The sequence below is a fragment of the Dermacentor andersoni genome, chromosome 3, assembly GCF_023375885.2.
Source record: "Dermacentor andersoni chromosome 3, qqDerAnde1_hic_scaffold, whole genome shotgun sequence".
NCBI lineage: Eukaryota > Metazoa > Arthropoda > Arachnida > Ixodida > Ixodidae > Dermacentor > Dermacentor andersoni.
In genome coordinates, this window is record NC_092816.1 from 80,542,569 (window position 1) to 80,564,965 (window position 22,397).

Consider the following 22,397-nt stretch of genomic DNA (forward strand, 5'->3'; position numbering starts at 1 on the left):
CTGTGTAGTGCGGAAACATAATAAAGAAGAATGTACAATTTCATAATATATGCAGCCCACGTATGCAGCCCATGTATGCAGCCTAAACAGCTTCTTTGGTAAACCTTCCCCACAAGAATGTAGCGGCCCCATGAATGTTTCGCCTGAATAGTTATTGCGTTTCAACTTTTTTGCAGCTCCATGCAACAAGCAGGTCAAAAAGAAAATCGGCCAACAGCCTTAAGACTGCTTACGAGTGGAAATGCCAAAGCATTCTTCTATTTCTGGACCAAGAAACGGCATGAACCCGCTCATTTTGTACACGCATACCTGATACACATTGGTTGCGCCGTCGCGTTCCCAATGGCGCACACTAGGCCACGCATTTAGTCAGCCAGATGGCTGCGACGTGACGGGTGCAATGACGCGGACCTCAGGTACACGTTTAGTCAGCAAGAACAATGGAGCTGCCGTGGTGTCGGGGAAGTTTGCTCGTCTCGCACAGTGGAGGCCCGGGTTCGTTTTCCACCCAGAACAAAATGTGCCAAGCCTTCTTCACAAAGCTATTCATTTAATTCATTTACAGGAACCTCCCTGCGAATCTTGACGTAAGTCCGAGCATTTTTCTGGCTTGCGTATTTTTTCTTTGCACCTTGCGCCATTTTTCATACCATTTTTTCTAGACACGCCGACAACGAAGGATTTCTCGCTCGATGAGTAATCTCATGCTCCCGCGTTCTTAAAATATGCAACTTGAGATATTTACGTCCAGTGACGTCGGCACCTGCTTTTCAAGAAGCAGCGACCACTTCATTTTATAGTTCAATTGTGGCAGTTATTGTCCCCTGTATTGCCTGGAGTTCTTCTGTACATCTGTGCTGTATACATATATATATATATATATATATATATATATATATATATATATATATATATATATATATATATATATATATATATGTAGGAGGAGGACGCACAGAGGATAAAGAACGAGGCTTTTGTGCCTATGCTTCGACCGGACCTTCGTCACGGAGCCAGGCTGGAGCGTAGAAAATAGAGGATTGTTCTTTTGTACGTGCGTACACACACACACATATATATATATATATAAATGTTTGTGTAGTTGCGAAAACTGATAAATTCTAGCTACTACCACTGCAGTCAGCGTGACGCCAACTCTGACAGCAATTGTCGATACCCCCAAAAATAATTACCACACACATATGAGCATAACTTTTGGTGCATGCGTGCATATTACGTACAGAATATATTTTTCCCAGCAGCTTAGTGTTGGACGATAGTACAAAAAAGTATATAAACTCTTTCCAGGTACCAGAGACAAAGCGAACACGCCTAACGATGTCTGCTTGCAAGGTTGTGGCTTTCGCCTTCCTAATTGTTTTAGTCTTCCACACGTAAGTGCACCAGAAAGCGGCTGTACAGGATATTTTTCAAAATGTGATAAATTACTAGCCCATATTTCGCTGCTTCGTAAAGGAGTGCTTTTTATTTGACTTAATAATTCGATTGGCATTTCACATTTCTGTATCTGTCTGTCTGTCTGTCTGTCTGTCTGTCTGTCTGTCTGTGTATTTATCTATCTATCTATGCATCTAACCATTTTACCCCCAACTTAGGTCACAGAGTAGTGCATGGTTTTATTGATAGAGACTCGGGTTATTACAGTTATGTCTTTGCGATTCACATACGTCAAGCCCGTTGGCCCGGACCCAGACGTGGCACATACCCTGTCCTGGTAATCGTTCATTGCATGGTTCATCGCCTGCGCGAAGTCTACCAACCATGTCTGACTGATCGCGGACGCGTTTGCTGTAGCTTAAAGGAGGCCTACCAGCCCTGATCTGCTAGCGACGGGGTCTGAAAAGGCTTCTTTGATGCCTCTGACATTTAGACTCCCCATCAGGTAGTTCAATGTGTCACGTTGCCTACATGCTTCGTGTTTTTCCGCGTGAGCAAGCCGGCCCGCCCCGCCATTTTTTCCTTTCTATCTCGTTTAAGCGCTGGTCAAACTCGTTGAAATGTCTGGGGCACCCAGCCACTTTAAAGGTGCCTGCTTACGCGCGGCGCACAACCACGATATTAGAACTATTCGTAAATATTTTATCCCCTCTTCTATTTTTTCCTTTTTATTAATAATTTTCCTCGCGCGCCTCTAGACGCGGTCAGAGACAGTGAAATGCATAAATAATATCGACCTACCTATCGCGAGAAATCGCGTTCCGTTGGCTTAGCACTGCTTTCTAGCATAAATTAATTACAGTTTATTCCTTCCAATTCATATAACGTTACGCCCCTTGGCTTGAACCTAGACGTGGGGCATTCCTTCTTCTGCTTATCATTCAATACGCGGTTGTTCCCCTGCGCGAATTGTACAAACCATGTCTGAGGGATCGCGGACGCATTTGCTGTGCCTTACAGGAGGCATAGCATACGGAGGCACGCATACCATAACCCGTCTATCACGGATAATTCAAATGAGTTTTTAGATATTTATGATCCTCTAGGCTGGTTTTCTCCGCCATAAGGTGGCTTCGCTGGCTAAATGATTATCTCACTGAGCTATTTTGGTTGCTATAATCAGAAGCTCAAATACACGAGTTTTTTTTAGAACATCGGAGTTCTAATCTAAAGGTTGTAAATTTGACTTCTCCTCGAGTACACTGCATCTCCAGGATTTGAGTGGAGCCTGACCGGTCAAGAAATGTCCAGAGCCAGTGGGGTTGTACTAGCTCAAGTACAACCTAATTAGGAAAGACCACTAAGCTTCGACAAAAGGCACTCTCTCACCAGAACAGGAATTGGCCTCCCTGGTGCAGTATTGGGCCACCACCTCCCTCTTGACTCCTTCAATCAACCCTTGGCGCTCAGTCCCCAACAACTTCGGAACACCAGACCATGGCGGCAGTCATACGTGCAACGCAGTAGAGGGTGCTAAGAATATCTAGATGTGCACATGCCGCCATGAGAAACGAAACCTGGGTGCGTTCAGCAAACGAACCCTCTCGAGTTAAACTAGCTCAGCAGGACTCTTTGAGGAACTATAAGGAATTGCTGTGGATATTATTAGTCTTGTTGTAGTTAGAAGAACTGGTGTGACATATACAGCGCTGATTGACGGTCACGTCCTCTGCTATAGAGAACTCCCAGATAAGAAGCAACACACGGTAGAATTCCTAATACATAAGGACATAACGGGCAACATTGAAGAATGCCACAGCAGTATTGATAGGGCTGCAGTAGTCGCAATAAAGCTAAATAAGAGGTATAGAATGAAGGTAATACACGCCTATGCTTCAAGGTGGTGTCATGATGACGAAGAAATAGAATAGTTTTAGGAAGATGAGAGAACAGCAATCTCAGTATACTGTACTCATGGGCAAATTGAATGCAATACTGGTGAAAAAGCAGGCTGATGAACAAGCATATGGAAACTACGGCATCGATTCTAGCAACACTAGAGGAGGGATTTTTGTAGAATTCGCGGAAATGAATAAGTTCCGTATAATAAATACCTTCTTCTGGAAGTGTAGCTGCACAAAGTTGACCTGGAAAAGCCCTAACAGAAGAAAAAGAAATGAAGTAGCTTTGATACCTTCTGCAGATCCCAGCATAATACAGAATGCAGAAGTGTTAGGTAAAGTACTGTGATCACAGGATAGTGACTTCTAGCATTTGTGTCAGTATGAAGAGAAAAATGGTTAAACAAGTCAAGGATAAACTGGCCAAGCTAGACGCAGTAAGGCAAAAGCAGTACAATTCACGCTGTTCTTTTGAAGATGATGAAGATGACGTGGACGTAATTAATCAAGCCGTAACTAGGTATCCCCTCTATGCTACCTCTGTAATGAACCAGAAACTATAGATAATTCTTTATTATCATGCCGGTGGTTTTCTAATCATCGAAAACTTTGTCTAGAAATTCCACTTCAAAATTTAGGATTACCTTTAAGCAGCACTGTTATACTCTCCCTTGGAGCAACAGTTTTGGGATATAGCCACAGGAACGTTTGCCTAGCCATTTATAATTTCCTATGTGGCACAAAAAGAATGCCTTGTTAATAGTTTTTAGTTTGAAGAATTGATTTATTTCTACTGCAGTTAGGAAATTCAAAAAGTAAAAGCACAAATTCACAGTTCAAAGCTTACTATTACTATTCATAATTTAACTTACTCAAGTTTAAGAATATCTATTCTTTTTTTTTTTAACATTCCTATCAACGCAAGGCTTACCATAGTATTGATCAATACTTCATCTCATGTATTCATACTTCATTTTATATCTTGGAATATTTGTTTTCCTTTCTTTTTTCGAGTTATTTATTTATTAACCAATTTATTTTATTTTATGTATTGAGTCATATTACCACCCGATTCGTGGCCTATCCCCCTCAGTGGGTTTGTGCCATTACCTGAGGCTTCATCATCATCATCATCATCATCGATTCAGCAGCAGCAGCTGAGGTTTGCGGAAAGGCACGAAGGCAACCAGTGGGAAAGCTCTTCCAAGTAGCGGACGACCTCATAAATATTGAACAAAGATATAAAGTGCCCAACTACAGAGGCGAGGTAGAATTCCGGGAACTGTCAAACTAATCCACCAGAAGAAAATAAAGGATATTCACAATTATAACGTGAGAAAGAGTGAGGACACAGTCAAAAATGGACGCATCATGAAATGAGTGAGAATAAAACTTGGAATATGACAAGCCAGAATGTATGCACTGAAAGATAAGTAGGGTAATAGCATCAGCAATTTCGATGATATACTAAAGGCAACGAAAGAATCCTATACTGACTTGTAGAGTACCCAGAGCAGCCAAGCTATCTCCATTTGAACTAATGATGAACAGGATACTGAGGGTCCTTCCATAAGTAGCGATGAACTTAGAATGGCCTTGCAAGACATGAACTAGGCAAAACGGCAGCAGACGTTCGAATAACAGTCTTTTTAATCATAGATGTAGGAGATATCATGTTTGGAAAGCTTACCGCCTTTACGAAAGGTCTCACGATTTCAAGGGTTCCATAGAACTCGAAGAATGCCAACATTATTCTAATCCACGAGAAGGGAGACAGTAAACAATTGAAAAATTACAGGTCGATTAGTTTACTTCCAGTATCGTATAAAATATTGACTAAGATAATTTCCAATAGAATAAGGAGAACGCTCTACTTGAGACAACCAAGAGAAATGACTGGCTTCAGGAACGGATTCTCTACAATGGATCACATCCATGTCAGCAGTCAGGTGATCGAGAAATATGCAGAGTACAATCAATCTCTCTGTAAGGCTTTCGTAGAATATGAAAATATTTGATTCGGTAGAGTTACCAGCAGTCATAACGGCATTACGAAATCTAGGGTACAGGAGGCATACGTATGTTGGAAATTATTTGGGCAAGCGTTGCGCAGCTATCTTGATTCTTCACAAGAAAAGTAGAAATATAGCTATAAAGAAAGGGGTCAGGCAAAAAGACACAATCTCTCGAATGCTATTCACTGCATGCTTGGAAGAAGTATTCAAGCTATTAAACTGGAAACGCTTAGGAGTGATGATGAACGGCGAATCTCGCAGCAAACTTTGGCTTGCAGATGACGTTGTCCTGTTAAGCAACACTGGGGATATATTGAGACAACTTATCGATGAATTTAACAGAGAAAGTGTTGGGTTGAATATTAATATGCAGAAGATAAAGATAATGATTAATAGCGTGCTAAGGTAACAAGGGGAGTTCAGAGTCACCAGTCAGCCTCTAGAGTCTCTGAAGGAGTACGTATACTGAGGTGAATTACTCAAAGGGGACCCTGATAATCAGAAGGAAACTTACAGACCATAAAATTGTTTTGGAATGCACAAGCAGACATTGCTATATCCTCACTGGAGGCTTACGACTAACAGTGAGAAGAAAGGTGTACGATCAACGAAATCTACTGGTGTTAATAGATGGGGAGGAAATTTGGAGTTTGACAAGGAAACTCAAGAACAAGAACTACGGCACGAAGTTTGCTAGGCGTAACGCTAAGAGACAGGAAAAGAGCAGCGTCAATTAGAGAGCAAACGGGAATAGCCGATATTCTAATTATTAAGAGGAAACGGTGGAGCTGGCCAGGCCCTGTAATGCGTAGGTTTGACATCTGATGGACGATTAGAGTTACAGATTGGATGCCAAGAAAAGGGAAGCGCAGTCGAGGACGGCAGAAAAAGAGTTGGGGGGATAAAATTAAAAAAATTTGCAGGAGCAACTTGGAATCTGTTGGCACAGGACAGAGGTAATTCTAATTGGAGATCGCAGGGAGAGGCCTTCTTCCTGCATTGGACATAAAATAGTAAAATAGGCTGATTGTGATGATGAGTGTGATGATGATGATGATGACGACGACGACGACGACGACGACGATGATGATGATGATGATGATGATGAACAGGGAACCGAGTTAGCACAAAGCGTCGCGCCAACTTGGGTGTGTATTTGACACTGGGTAGGTTGCGCTGTCGGTATGTGTCACTGGGTATGTGGCCCTGTTCAACGGTAAAATATCCTTTATTATTTCTCTGGTGCTGGGCATAATGGAACCTGTATCAAATATATGCAGACAGGCGCCATAGGCGCATGCGCGCTAGGTAGTGCAGCATGTCCAGAGAGAAGTGCTGGAGGAGATTAGAGACCGTCTTTCTCGTATTTGTCCATGGATCGTGCACTGCGTTAGAAGTAATGAATTGATTTGTAATTCGTCTTTCTCATTTAATTTATATGTAGTGACTGCTTCTTGGCCGATGCCTCGCTGAAGGTACGCGCCACATTATGGAAATTATAATCTTCATCAACGCGAAGGATCGTCTAAAAGAGCGTATATTCGTTGGCATGATGCGGTACAACACTAATTGGACATCCGCTTCTTTGCCCATCTCCGGTTGTGGGCACGTGCTATTTAACACCGCCTCCTTCGTTCGTCCCGCACAGTGGTTATGTGACAATGTATGGATATCAACGTCATCGTAATGAGCACATGTACATATATTGTTGGCCTTTCCCTCATTGTAGGTATGTGCTATAGTATGAAAATGATAACCATCGTAAACACGGGGAGGTCATGTCAAAGACATGGTGGCACGATATGCGCCGCCCGCTTCTTGATGGCGTATGGTATGATCTCATATCAGTTTCCCGAAATATTTAAACATAGCCAATGGCAGATAGCACGGGTCGTGCCGTTGAGCTGGATTATTCGAAAAGACTGACATTACTAGCAGGAAAAAATCGAAACGCACATACCGCTAATTAAAGAAATGTATAATTACCTCCTTCACTACTTACTACCCAGATAGCAATTTAGGAATTGTTGCCGGTGCGTTTGCAAGACACATTCATTTGAAATGAATTTCTACAATGACACAAGTTTCGAGGTATTATTTTCCAAAGTGTCGGACGAAATGCATTGGCGTTCGAGATACTTCTGAGCATCAACTCGTAAATGATCGTTTTGTTGAAAAAGCAAGTGTACCAACAGTCCGTTTTTCAACGGCGAGTTTGATGGCGTAAATCTCCGAACTGGTTCCATTCTTGATACGCATTCCAAGCGAGTAAACCCGAAAGAGTCACCGGCTACAATGAGTATGAAAGTATGAATTTGTAATCTGCGATTATACAAATATTTAAAAATGTCCTGATTTAAAAAAAAAATGCAAGACCCTCTTTTTGGACTTGCGCGTAATTCTGCTCTATCGGGGTCATTTAGTGAGACGCAAAGAGCCAGGTTTCTTTCGAACATCAATCGCACGTGACAATGCTGCTCCTAAACAATCTGCGGATGCGTCATACGTTAAACGCGTCATTTTTGGACAGATAGAACTCAGTCAACTGGTCTTTGCATAGGGGTTGATTGCACTCTTTAAAGTTTTCTATATTTCTGACTGAATCGTTTCTATTCACTCTCCGTAGCAAGTTGGGCAATGACGCAAGTTCTTAAGCACTTTTTCTATTCTTTCGTGGCACTGTCGCATGTCTTTTACCCAAATGAGGACATCATCTACGTAGCGCACAGTGCCAGGAATGCCTCTCAAGATCTATTTCATAACGGCTTGAAACATAAATGGAGCACTTTCCGCTCCATACGACAGTCTTTCTGATCTTCGCAAATCCAAGAGCGGGTTCACTGTTAGGAACTGTTGGCCTCATTCATAAAGTTGAAATTGAAGGCACGCTTTTGAGAAACCTAGAACTGTGAAAATGGTGCCTCCTACCGCTAATGCGACTATGTCCTCTGGCAGAGACAATGGGTAATGGTCCACCTCTGTGGGCTTAATTATAGTAATTCCGTAATTATCACAGCTCCTTACAATATCACCTTTCGCTGGAAGGAATATTATTGGTGTGCCTTATTTACTATGGCTGACTCGATATACGAAGTCATTATCTATCCAGGTGGAGTAATTCCTTTGAACTTACTCCAAGCCGCGTATGGGGCTTGTCTAGTCTTGGGAAAAAAGCAGACGACAGATTCTGTTTGAGAAATATGTTTCCAATTAAGCCCGTGCTTCTACTGTGTTGTGTTGCAAACATTTCTCTGTATTTTTTCGAAAATGTGTACTAATTCACTGAAAAAGAAAGTTTGTTTGGGGTATGCTTTCAGCAGGTACTCTTATCATGTGTGAGTGTTGTAGACTGTCTCTACTTCGTTTCAGTCCAAACTTATTTTGACAACCAGTTGTCAAATCGTAAGTGTCGGCTTTCCGAAGCCCGTTTCATGCTGGCCGATTACAAGTGGCAATACATGGGGCTTTGTGCCATATTACACATCAACCTGCGCTGAACGCATATCATTATTGGTGATGTATGTGTGTCCAACCACAGATCAGTTGAGAATTCTTCAGCCTTCAGAAAACGTTTGGAATTGATTTAGTGGCCTTAGAAACACCGCTGACCCAGTGTAAAGTTCTACTGGAATCTCCTTAACGTTTATATACCCAATATTACCGATACAGCCTTTGCTTGCTGGCTTCCTTTTAGGCCGTGCCTTGTTCCGCTACTTGACACCTGAAGGAGCTGGGTGAATTTTCATGGTATCTTTCTTGGCAGTTTCCACGGAATGACACTGTAGAGGACTCGTTTCCACGTCGCCTTCTTGTATGGCAGTGACAGAAGACGACATGCGATGCCCTTACTGTGAAATTTAGAGCTTAGCCAATCTCCTCTACTTTTGCCAAGGGAGCTGCTGAACTCGTATGTACCCCGATCTTCTTGAGATTGACGACGAATTCCCTGATTGTTTCACTCTGGCCTTGACTCCTATGGTGCAACTTGGCTTGTTGCATGACAATGAAGCTACGAGGCACGCAGCGGTCACAAAAAAAAATTATACGGTGGTTTACGTGCCACAACCACTATCTGATCGTGAGATACGCCGTAGTCGAGGACTCCTGGAATTTAGACGACCTGAGGTTCTTTAACGTGCACCTAAATCTAAGTACGCGGGTGTTTTCGCATTTCGCCCCCATCGAAATGCGGCCGCCGTGGCCGGGATTCAATCCTGCAACTCCTGCTCAGCAGCCCGACACCATAGCCACTGAGCAACCACGGCGGGTGCGCGTTCACAAAGCACTTTGGTGACATCAGCATACTTGCAGTCCACTGATCATTTAGGCTTCGCACGGCCACGTAAGCCTTCTCAGCTCAGACTGTAATGACAATTGTATCTTCTTTCACTCGTCGATGTTGATGCCGTTCGGGATGTCCAGAGTATTCTGTGTATACGAGGATACCGCCACCGTGAAGGCATAACTAAGCAAGCCTTCAAACTGGAGCGATATACATGCTGTGGTGTACTGATCTTCATATGTGGTTTGCCTGCATCGCGAATACGAGTCTATATACTTTTACCACAGTTGAGATTTTGTTTGCACTGGCATTCAGATCCAATCTACGTCGTATGAACTATTGTGTATAGAGAATGCAGGATCAGAGGGCGGAAGAAACGCACGTTTTAAGACCCTCAAAATTGGACAGCTCTGAGCTAACTTCCTGTTGAAAGTGGGTTTCTCCGTAGAGAGAGGGCCGCTATGTAGCTCTCTGTTCCCGCGCTCACAGTGGAGTTCCAGCCCAACGTGACTATCCAAGTGTCTAAAGCTGGTGGCAGCTTCAAATAGGCATCTTTCACAGCTACGCTCTGACAGAAACACTCAAAGGCTCTGTGGAATATCAATGACATCCACGGTGAACACGTACAGGGTGCGGCTTTGCCGTGGCGCGTTTGTTTAGCCTTTCGTTTCTGAACACCTCACCTTCACCTTTGCCTCGATCTGGGCCATAATGAAAAGCATTGGATTTCCGATATATCAAATGTAATGGTACTGCTATGGCGCTCTTCGCCATTGCGGAAGCGCGCTCTGACTAGGCGTGAGCGTTGAGAAAGGCGGGGAGAATGAGCCGGGCATTTAGAATGCAGGCGACCAAGGTCCTTTCAGTTGTAGTAAACAGCTGGAGTTATATCTTGATTACTCTAAAGTTTTGGGGCTCCATACTGATCACGAATGCTTTGTAACATCTTTTTTAGTTATTCTTGCGAACATGCTGCTTACGGTGCTACACTGGCTCACAGTGCGGGGTTTCGTCGTGCAGATTGGTCAATAGCTTTTGGCGCAAGTACCAACATACCATGACATTTCGGCTCCTGTTGGTGCAATTTGTAAGGATACAGCTACAGTAGCTGGGCGGTTCGCGGGCAGGGCCGCGAGCACATGTTCGCCTCTGAGGCTATGCAGTAGGATATGCGTGTAGGTTATGCGTGTCACTTTATGCGTGCCCGTAGAAAAAATCGGGGGCTCATGGTAGTGTGGAGCTTAGAAAAATCGTATAGATGTGTTTCACTATGGCTATGAACAACCACGATGACGCGACTATGCCATTCAACGATCGTGAGTTCTCTTGAGAACGTTTTTTGGAGCGGCGTGTTCAATGAAGACCATCTCAGGTACCACGAACCGACTATCACGTGACGCGCAATGTCATTTAATTTGCTTCCCGCGATACGGCGGGCGGGGCCATCTTGAAAGTGGCGTAGCTGTTGCATGGCCACTCCCATACTTCTCCAACTACACCGGTGATGTACTAATTCTGGCCATGTGGTCCCTGCAAACTTCATAACCTATATATATATATATATATATATATATATATATATATATATATATATATATATATATATATAAATTCCCGTTTCTCCTACTTCGGCGTTTCTCATAATGATGAACGCCGAAGAAATTTCACGACTACAATTTTATGGTTATCAGAAGCCCTGCATCTCAAATAGTCCTTTTTTTCTATTTTGTCTCCTTTACAACCGCCTCTGCTCCATTACTCGCACTTCCTGGCATGCGTGTTTTCGGTTTATTTTTTCCGCTTGACCACGCGGCAACTATTCACGTTATGTGCTTGCACCATTTAGTATGTAACAGTTGTTGTATAATAAACCTTCGGTGGATTCCACGACACTGCAGCGTACAAAGCAATGAAACGGTGGAGGAGGCGGTTCTAAGGGCGATAACTACAGGACTTCAGGGAAAACACTTTTGCAAAATATGACAGAATCTCGTATTTCACGGTAAATGAAGGAAAAATGGCGAAATGTATTGTATCTCTCCAACGAAAGTTACATATCTCTCTAATACCTGAAGCCTGAACTTCCCTGAAGACTTTGAAGACGACTACACCCCGGGCTTTCGAGACAATACACTATAGGCTACGACTTAACGTGGCATACTAAAAAAGCCTGCCCTACCACCTTGGTCAAACTACGAGCCTCTCTTGCAACCACTGTACCTCTCCGCAATCTACAGAACATAAGGTAATAGAGTGTAGAGTGCACAGTAATAAAATGCATTTATTCAAGAGAATCGTGAGAAAATCTTGTTGAAGCCCTTCGGCACTAAGGTGAATAATAGGTACCCGACACTCGCCATCAATGTACCGTGAAGCATTAGACATTCAGAGTAATTAGCTTCAATCGATTGGCTTCTTCTCAAAGTCTAAGTGTTGTCCGATCCATTCCACTTGATACAAAATTTAAAGGGCCGCATTGATGCGAATATGGTGCAAATATATGGAAAATATGACTGAAAGCAGAAATGAAGTAGTAAGAAGGTGTCATATTGTTTAAAAGCGAGCCTTTCTGTGCCTCTCGTTTTGACTTTTCCACGGTTGCTGCTGCTACTGGCATTCATGCCACGGGGGGGACGGGGGGCGGGCGGGGCGCGAGGGGTGGGGAACGTGCACGATGTAAATCGCTGTAGCGCTGTAGCGGTCTCAATGAGACATTTCCAATGAGAATTGCATAGGCCCTCTGGAGTTTCCTAGCCATTGGCGCTATGCCTCCGGCAACTCTCTGGCCGTCGAAACAATGCCCTCTGGACAGCTGAAATTTTACATGAGGCCTCTGAAAGTGCACTTGAGAAGCTGCAGTACTTCATTACCTTTGTATTTACGCGCAGCAGCCTACAGAAGAGATGTAATGGTAGAAAGAGGAGAAAGAGAACGTGCAAAGCCAACGCCTTGCCAGAACGGGGGAATAACAGAGCTGCTAGTCTTCGTTTGTGTGAGCGTGAATACGTGGAATGGTCGCGGGAGAAGAGAAAGGCGCCATCGGAAAACACGCATGTCTTTTATATGAGTGTTCTTTTATGTACAGAATTATCTCCCTCTAGTAACGGTCGTTTATTTCCCTTTTTATGGCTAGCGTTTAAGTCCTCCGGCCTCAATCCAATTGAGAACTTCAGCAACACAGACCATTAGTAGTTTCCCCGAGGCTGAAGTATCGAAAGCGATAAAAATCCTTAGCCTTGCGCTGAAGGTGTCGCAGAAAGCTCGAAGGATGAGGACACCGCGAGCGACGTTACATGAGTCGCAGAAAGTTCTTGCGCGCAATGAGATCGAAGAAACACCATCGGCAATCGTCCGCGTCCAAGGAAAGTATCAGATTGTTTTAGCCTAATGTTTACAGACCGTCTGTTCAGATCAGTACATGCGCCATGGTTTGCTTTGCGCACAGCGCTCACGGCAACAGCTGAAGCCTCAATGCTGTTCTGGCTTCAGCAGAGCGCATTTAGCGCAGCCTGATGGTGCGTTAACTAGTATTCGTCACTTTTGCAGATGAGTACACTGAGCGCCTCCGGGGACCTTTAGATCCTCCATGCACTGGCCGGGCATACACGCCAGCGCAGATACAGCTCGCAGACGCCAACAGCGACGGTGCAAGCACACTTCGATTGCCTGTATAGTTGAAAAGTTGTAATTCCGCGTAGACCCTTTTACGTATTCTTTGGCGTTGTACACAACTGGGATTGTGGAATTCGGAAGTGCAAGCGTGTATGACGAGCTGGCTGTAGTAACGAGCAAGTACCTTTCGTGCCTCCGTATTCTCTGAGGCAACGCTCCTCGAGAGTTGCCACATACTCTTTGAGGAGTCCGCCGAATAAACAGGGAGTTATTGTGCGGAAACATTGTATATTTGGCACGCAATTCCGCACACCCTTGAACCGCTACGTGTGAATTCCCCAACCGTTCTTTTTAAAATTCATTTACAGCTTCTATCTGGTTTTAGGCACGTTCTAAAATATCTCTTTAGCTTCGGGATTATTTACGGCCAATTGATTGTTCAGTCTGGATACGGTTTTCGGTTGCGTTTCTGCTTCTGCGCTATATTCTGCCAACCAAGAGCATAGAAAAAAGCCCATTTATATCCGCCAGGAAATTTATACCATCTCACTGTGAACTGAGTGTTGTAGTTTATCGAAATGAAGATAGTTTCCCAAGTGATGACAATCTCAGTGTACCTTGAGATTACAGACAACTATTTTTACGTAACAAAAAGATAATATTGTTCCTAGGAACTTTAGAGCCAGTGTTTTAAACTCCCTGCTTACGTAAAATATTTGAATCGTAGTATCTTCCCACGGTGCGTTAAATTCAGTGAAATGCATATCTGTTTATTCAGAAACAACATCATCGCTCGACCAGAGAAACCCGGCAGTCATGGTGAAATGATGTATTGTGGCGGCAAGGTAAGATAACTTTTGTGCAATGTTAAATAGTATTGCCAATAAAGAGGACTTGCCTGTAATATTTAGCGACCCCTCAGCCAAGACAGCCAAGCAATCAACCTTGGTCAGTGAAATTTAGCTCTGCTAATCCTCAGTGGGACTGCTGAGAAAAATGTCTGTGCAGGGTGGAAAAGCTTTCTTGTGCAGCCGCTTCTCCAAATGGTGAATTGCTCAACAAAAAAAGAAGTGAATTGCAAGAAAGAAAATTGATGGTTCATATGCAAGATAGTACAGCAACACGACATAGCACATAAAAAGTTGAAAAAAGTTTCTTTCATTACTCCACATCACGACATCGCTGGAAAGGCGCCCGTTGTGATTGCGCACTCTCACCCTCAAATATTAATACAGTTTAGTATTAAAGTGTCATGATTGAGTTCAGGTTATGGACCCACGTCTAATCATTGACGTGAATTTTACATCCTAAGGTTAGCTCAGCGGCTAACATTTTCGATTGCAGAACATGGGGTTGTCTGTTGAACTTGTGGTCTTGGCGTTGTAGTTATGATGGTGGATGAATATAAGAAAGCTCCCTTAGCGGTGTGCCTTAAATGGCATAGGTTGCCAATATACATCCGAGCTCTGCACAAGCGTTCCACTCGGGGTTTATGCAATGCCATTTCACTAAACACGAACCACCTGAGTTAATTCTAGATTTATGAAGTTTACAACATACTTCCAAACTTTAATGTGACATGAAATATGTATAATTACTGAGTGCTTTATTACCAGTCAGGTCTGCCTCATATAATTCGGACACTTGTTGCAGAAGTATTTAGTTGTGAACTCGGTGTTGGTTTCACTGTAAATAGAAAATATTAAATTGAATGTTCGACGGTGAAAGTACAAGTTCGGCATTGTGGTTCTCACCTCGATGATTTCATTAGTTTTGAAATGTCAGAAATAGTTTTTAAATGTTAATTTTTCATCTGATGAGAGTGCGTGAACGTTTGCTTTCAATCACTGAGTAGGCATTTGGCAGAACACAAACGCTGATCTCAAGAAAATAGTGCTGGAATGGGATGCCGCTACGGACAACGGCCCTCTGCCTAAATAAAGGGACATTAAAACAATGGTGAAGACAAACGAACATGCGGGGAATATGCCTTTCAGCAGATATGACTGCCACTGATAATAAATGGTGTCGGAAACCACTTTCAGCTTATATGGCGGTTCTTATGTCACCAGTACTCAAGCATACGTATAAGGCCATCAAAGCGATGCTTTATTTGTCTATATCACTGAGCTTTGGCGTGACGTAGTGGTTTGACTTACACAATAAAGACTCTAAATGAAGAGATATATCAGCGGTGATTTCTGAACTGCGATCACCTAGCGCAGCAACTGAAGTTGGTTCGCCAGACTTGGGACGCATTCCTTGTCCCTCGTCACATGGTAATCCAAGTATCTTGCATATTTCGCCAGAGGGCCTATAATGTGTCACGTTTTTTTTTAATCGTGTAACAAGTTAGCAACATTCTTACACACAAAAAAACTAAATTATACACACATGCGCTTACAGGCGATATCGGAAACGCCGACACAGTGTGGTGTATACGTGGAATGCCTTGTGAGTGCTTTTGTGGGTGTATGGGGACTATGGTATGGAAATGATAGTAACAATTAGACAAGTGATAGTTGTTCACGCATAACAACCTTAACTTTTGATAGAGGTAGTAAGGTATTAAGGTGTAATCTTGCAATCGTAACGAACCCGGCCTAGTGAAAGATAGTAGACGCGGATTTCCTCCCTTCTTCACTACTTTCTGACAATCTTCACACTATTTCTGCACAATACATGTCGAATGTGGAGCACCATAACAAAGCAACCCGAAAATTTCAGGAGCAAATCACACAATTTTAAACCACACAATTCTTCATGAGAATTCAAGAGGGTACTAGTTTGGAATTTATAAATTATGCTCGCTATGGCCAAGTGAGTCCTTACAAACGTGACCACTACAGCAGGGATTGACAAACATACTGCTGAGGTACGCATATCTAAATGACGAGTAAGAGGCTAAATTTAGTTCCGATCGCGTCAAGCTTGGCGCAACAGTCACGTCATTTTTGCACACTGCACAGGCATGCTTCGGTAATGGCTTCTTTTGTACACACGTCAATGCCAAAGTAACATGTTTCGGTAGCAGAGCTGCCAAGATATAAGCAATGATATTATTACATGTTGTCTTTACATTTTGTTATGTGTTCAAGTAACGTTGCCCGCGGATTCTGACCAACACGAGAGACCTTTCGCGTAATAAGTGTCATTTTTGTATGAGTTATATTTGAGTATGCTCCGCAAATAATAATACCTATGGCGAACAACTTTGTATATTTCTGCTATTGCATGGCACCAGGGTCACTCCACACCAAATCGACCATTGCTTTTTCAACTGTCACAGATATAGTTGAAATAATTTCCATGTGTTTCTAGAAGTTCGAAATTCATTCTCCCTGTTTATTCATCTACCCCAAAATTTTCTAGCGTTTTAGCGAGAACTTATTGTTTTTCCCCAGCTGAGCCTGAAGGCGTCGGTCAACACTTTTTTCTAAGGCATATTGCACGATCTAGTCGTTAAGTGATGTGTATGGCGAAGCAATGATATGATGTGACTGCCAAAATAACCAGTATTTCAAACATTTGAACACATTGGGTACTTTACACCGTAAAAAAATGAAAGTTAGAATTTTGTCTAGCGGGAACGCTGAAAAATATAGAACTCACAAATTAAGCACAGACTGGTAGCTCTGCAGACATAAGATAGCCGAAACAAATTCGAAGCTTTGAAGGATCGGCTGATCGCCTGGAAAATAACTGTAAAGGTATATTTTTCGCAATAAGCTTCATGTTCATGGTCGAAGTAGTAGATTTCGTTGTAGATTAGATAGCTCTACATGTCTATTATCCATGCGAACGGTTCACAAAAAGGTTTTTTTTTATTAAACGTGAAAAATTATTTTTTGATACGTTCATACGTGGATCACAGAGACAGCATAAATATATGGTCTTGTCGTCTAACAAGGAGAGATAGTTATTCAAATCTGCCCGTGAAGATTTTCAGAAAACTATGAGTCGCTTTTTGCAGCCAAGCTGTACATAGCTAGCTGATTCGTCCATTCATCCGTCTGTCCGTCAGGCGCCTGTGCACCAAAAACTCCTCCGGCGCAACCTCATGCGCATGCGCGCAAAAGAAAGCGAAAGAGAGCCGTGCGCTTGGCTGCGCCAGTAGTGACGTCGTTGCTATCTGTCGCAGCCTAGCTCGCGCGCAGCAGTTTCTCTCCGACTCCGAAATGGGTAGACCACTCTTCATACGTATTCCTTAAGAGCAGAGGACTTTTGATCAGTGACGCCGTGAGCAGAACCGGGAGCGAGCTCGTCTACGCTGTGCTGATACTGAAGCTGGGCAACAAGAGCAGTCTCGTGCAGCCGAGCGCAAACAGCAACTGCTTAATGAAAATCTGACAGCCTGCCAAGCCGTCGTCTAATCAACCGTCGGTATTAAACCAGTGATAAACACCACGGCCGCGTGTTTCAGCTTCAACAGTTAAATATCTGTACGAAGCGGTCAGGCGGTGATTTTCTTTATTATATAAAGACAAGCGCCGCATCTTCGATTAATATTTGTCTTCTTTCCAAGAATGCGAAAAATGTACGCCAACCACGTCTGACGGCATCATCCTGAACAGGGCATCTATGAGTTTTATAGGCGAGCATGTTCATGCGGGCGAACAGTATTAACACGCTGCACCACAAGATTTTGTTCATGCCTGCGTAGGCTTTCAGTTGTAATTATGAAGGTCTTTTCTACCGACATCGTCTGATGATAGGTTATGGGTACCAGGGAACAGAGCAAAAAGTGTCCTGCTCATTGTATGTCGCACTGCACTGCATGTCACAGTGTTTGTTGACGCGCCGCGCTGATTTGCAGTGCGACATATCTTTTCAAATACCTTGCGTGACCGACAACGTGCTCTTTATAGACTTACTGTCTACCTAATCGCAAATAATTTTAAGAACGTACATTTTAAATCGGCAGGACTACCTGGCGTACTTAACACATCGTGATGTTCCATGTGCATTGGCTGTATGGTTCGCATGTCGCACACTAAGCGCAAACCGCATCGCGTTAGAGCGTGCGTCTCTTAGCAATAAAACTCAGACCAAGACACCGTTTCTTTGTCAGCTGTGTTGTACACGAAGCCAGCGTTGTCGCCTGCAACCCAGGCAAGCTTGGGTGCACCTCAGAGAGAAGCCAGTGCTGACACAAACATTGAAGAGAATAATTTTTCGCATTTAAAAACGCCACCTTTTTGTAACTTCTGGAATGAATAGCAGACATGGAGAGCTATCTATTGATACATATTATATAATTTTAAGCCGATCCCCGGAGCTACTTTTTTGACGTTGAACACGAAGCTTTTCGCATAAGGTTATGAATTTACAGTTACTTTTCAGGCAATTGGCTGAATCTTCAAAGCTTCAAATAGTTTTGCATTGTACTTTGTCAACCTCGGTCTCATTCTACATTTAATTTGTGGCTTCTGGACTTTCGCGCGTACCAAGAAAGAAAATGAAACTTTGCAATTTTACCGGCTTTTGCCGGTGCCGAAAGCACCCAGCGTGTTTAAATATTTAAGATATTACTAGTTTCGCCAAGCACGTCACTGTATTGTCTTGCCATGCACATCATTTGAGCGACTGGACTATACAATACGCCACTGAAAAAGGAAAACAAATGTTTGTTGATGCCTTCTCGCTCTACAGCGCAAGAAGAATATACCCTCGCAAAAATTCGTAAAACTTTTTGGGATGAAAAATAAACGGGGAGGAGGAGTTTCGAACTTCTAGAAACGCGTGGAAACATTTTTCAGCTATATCTATTATGGTCGAAGAAAGGCTGGTTGATTTGGGGTGGAATGGCCCACTAGTCAATCAGGTCGCCTTAACACGCACTATATCCGGTGTTTGCTAGCGCTCTGTTCGGTATCTGGGAAAACGTACCGAACACCTAATAATTTTTCTGAAATAATCAGAATAATAAGAATCGGCTGGGGTGCGTTTGGCAGGATATCTCAAATCATGAACAGCAGGTTGCCATTATCCCTCGAGAGAAAAGTGTACAACAGCTGTGTCTTGCCAGTACTCAAGTACGGGGCAGAAACCTGGAAGCTTACGAAAAGGGGTCTACTTAAATTGAGGACGACGCAATGAGTTATGGAAAGAAGAATGATAGGTGTGACGTTAAAGGATAAGAAAAGAGCAGTTTGGGTGAGGGAACAAAAGCGAGTTAATGACATCTTAGTTGAACTCAAGAAAAGGAAATTGGCATAGGCAGGACATGTAATGAGGATGGAAGATAACCGATGGTCATTAAGGGTTACGGACTGGACTCCAAGGGAAGGGAAGCGTAGCAAGGGGCGGCAGAAAGTTAGGTGGACAGATGAGATTAAGAAGTTTGCAGGGACAACATGGCCACAATTAATACGTGACCGGGGTAGTTGGAGAAGTATGGGAGAGGGCTTTGCCCTTTAGTGGGCTTAACCAGGCTGCTGCTGATGATGATGGATAATTAGCCAGCAGGAATTACAATGGTATGGTGACGACGCAGCAACGACATTGCTTGCATTTAGGACAAAATTCGGCAAACCAATTCGGCGAGACATCAGCTATAGCGGCAGTAGCAGCGGGAAAGTCAAAGAAATAGGCAAAGAAAGCTTCCCTTTAGAAAGGAAAGCTAACGCACCTGACAGAAAACGTTTTGCGAAGAAAGGCTGCGTGAATAATGCTATAAATTGTCTCTAGGTGCGTTTATGGGAAGATGGCTAATAGCTCAACAGTTAATAGTAATTTCTCGAAACACTGTTCATGCTCACGAAAAATTTTCTCCCGAACTAACACAGTTTTGCCTGCAGGTTTTCACACTTATGTCGTTATTTGTCTAATGCATCTAGTAAACTAAACAGATGTTGTTACTTTCAGAATGCTTTGAAACCCAAATGCTCTTAAAGCCTAGGCATAAACATACAAAGGCGCAAGGGAAAAGCCACCATCGCGTTATACGCAAGAAGTCATTTCTAGATGCTGAGTGATCACGCGAGCATCAATAGGGGAGTGCGTAACGAGCTTCGATTGTGACGAGCAGGCTACTAACTGCTACCGTGTACGAAATAGTATAGTGAAAACAGCTGGCATTGTCAGAAGCAAACCCACAAGAGGACGCGTGCGTATAGACACCGTAGAGCTTGTGACGGGCCGCATTGGAGGCGGCTGAGGTGCCGAGGCTACTGCCCGGGGTCATTTTTCCTCATAGTTCGTTTTTCCTTCTTCTATGGCACGAAAGTTGACGCGTGTAAACTACAAGCTCTCCTTTCAATGAAATTATGATTCACCGAGCACTGCTGAATCCTAGGCTCACCCAGTCAATCTCGAAGGCTGTGACAGACACTGAGGATTGAGGAAGTCCTGCCATTGTGCACAAGCAGCAGGAGTACCATTCATTACTACGAGTAAATGATGAGTTTCATTAGGTGAGTAGTCAGTCGCGCTGAATTCGAGCCCGCAGCGCTGCCGCAAAACACCAAGGATGCGACGCCCAGCCTCGACCAAACAGGCGGGAAGCTTCGAGTAAGCGCCGAGCGCTATTTGTAATTGAGCCTGCCAAATAATCAAACTGTAGTACCTTGGCCGGCAGTGATGTGTATGGACAGTTGGGGTGCAAGTTCGCGTCCCCAAGTATTCGTATAATTGTTGTCATAATAAAATATCTAAGTACATGCCTGAATATAGACAAGAGTGTGATGTGCCCAAATTTAAGCGCACGTGGCGGCGTTGTGACTACCTAATACCTAAGGTGCCTCGATAGTATTAAGTAGACGGCACTATTGAGGCGTCCGATAAAAACCTTCTGGCACAACATCGTAAATTGAATGTACGTTGAAATGAGATAAGGAAGGATGACGATCCTTCTTTGTTGCTCAAATTCGAATAACCTATCGCTAGCATAATTAAAGCGACGAGGACCAGTGGCGGCCGAAGTAGTGGCACCACCGCAGAAGCGTTTTGCGTGAGATGCGTCCTTGCCAGTCGGTTTTGGGTTAGTGACAAGGGGCACTAATGAATAAATATGTTGCATTATTTATATATATCCTCCCTACCAATAGCCTTGTCTGATTGGTCAAACGTTTTCGAACCTTGTCAATTTCACCTATCTGTCATGCATCTTCACGTAAACTAAAAGAACACCTCATATACTAGGACGTGCACCCTCTTATGATATATGATTAGCCCGAATAAAAGAAAGAAAATTATTCTTTCCGATTCTACGGCGCTTTGGTCATTATCTCTCATTATCACCATCACCATGATAATCATCAGCCTGGTTAAGCCCACTAAAGGGCAAAGCCCTCTCCCATACTTCTCCAACTACCCCGGTCATGTACAAACTGTGGCCATGTCGTCCCTGCAAACTTCTTAATCTCATCCGCCCACCTAACTATCTGCCAACCCCTGCTACGCTTCCCTTCTCTTGGAATCCAGTCCGTAACCCTTAATGACAATCGGTTATCTTCCCTCCTCATTACATGTCCTGCCCATGCCCATTTCTTTTTCTTGATTTCAACTAAGATGTCATTAACTCGCGCTTGTTCGCTCACCCAATCTGCTCTTTCCTTATCTCGTAATGTTATACCTATCATTCTTCTTTCCGTAGCTCGTTGAGTCGTCCTCAATTTAAGTAGAACCCTTTTCGTAAGACTCCAGGATTCAGCCCCATACGTGAGTAGTGGTAAGACACCGCTGTTATATACTTTTCTCTTGAGGGATAATCGCAACCTGCTGTTCATGATATGAGAATGCCTGCCAAACGCACCCCAGCCCATTCTTATTCTTCTGATTATTTCAGTCTCATGATCTGGATCCGCAGTCACTACCTGTCCTAAGGAGATGTATTCGCTTACCACTTCTAGTTCCTCGCTACCTATCGTAAACTGCTGTTCTCTTCCGAGACAGTTAAACATTACTTTAGCTTTCTGCAGATTAATTTTTAGACCCACCCTTCGGCTTTGCCTCTCCAGGTCAGTAAGCATGCATTACAGTTGGTCCTCTGAGGTACTATGCGAGGCAATATCATCAGCGTATCGCAAATTACTAAGGTATTCTCCATTACCTCTTATGCCCAATTCTTCCCAATCCAGATCTCTGAATACATCCTGTAAAGACGCTGTGAGTAGCATTGGAGCGATTGTATCTCCCTGGCTGACGCCTTTCTTTATTAGGATTTTGTTGCTTTCTTTATGGAGGACT

The 22,397-nt window shown here is 43.4% G+C and overlaps 1 long non-coding RNA gene across 3 annotated transcripts in view; it reads left to right on the plus strand.

Annotated features, from left to right (window-relative positions):
• Positions 1–416: 416 nt before the first annotated feature.
• LOC126544278 (uncharacterized) overlaps positions 417–22,397 on the plus strand; it is a 73,546-nt gene continuing 51,565 nt past the window's right edge. For 2 of the 3 annotated variants that reach the window (XR_011893017.1, XR_008608470.2), the window contains exons 1-3: positions 417–587; positions 1,309–1,394; positions 13,987–14,053. This is a non-coding gene — a long non-coding RNA (uncharacterized lncRNA). The remainder of the gene's footprint in view (positions 588–1,308; positions 1,395–13,986; positions 14,054–22,397) is intronic. The other variant, XR_007602115.3, reaches the window with a different exon arrangement.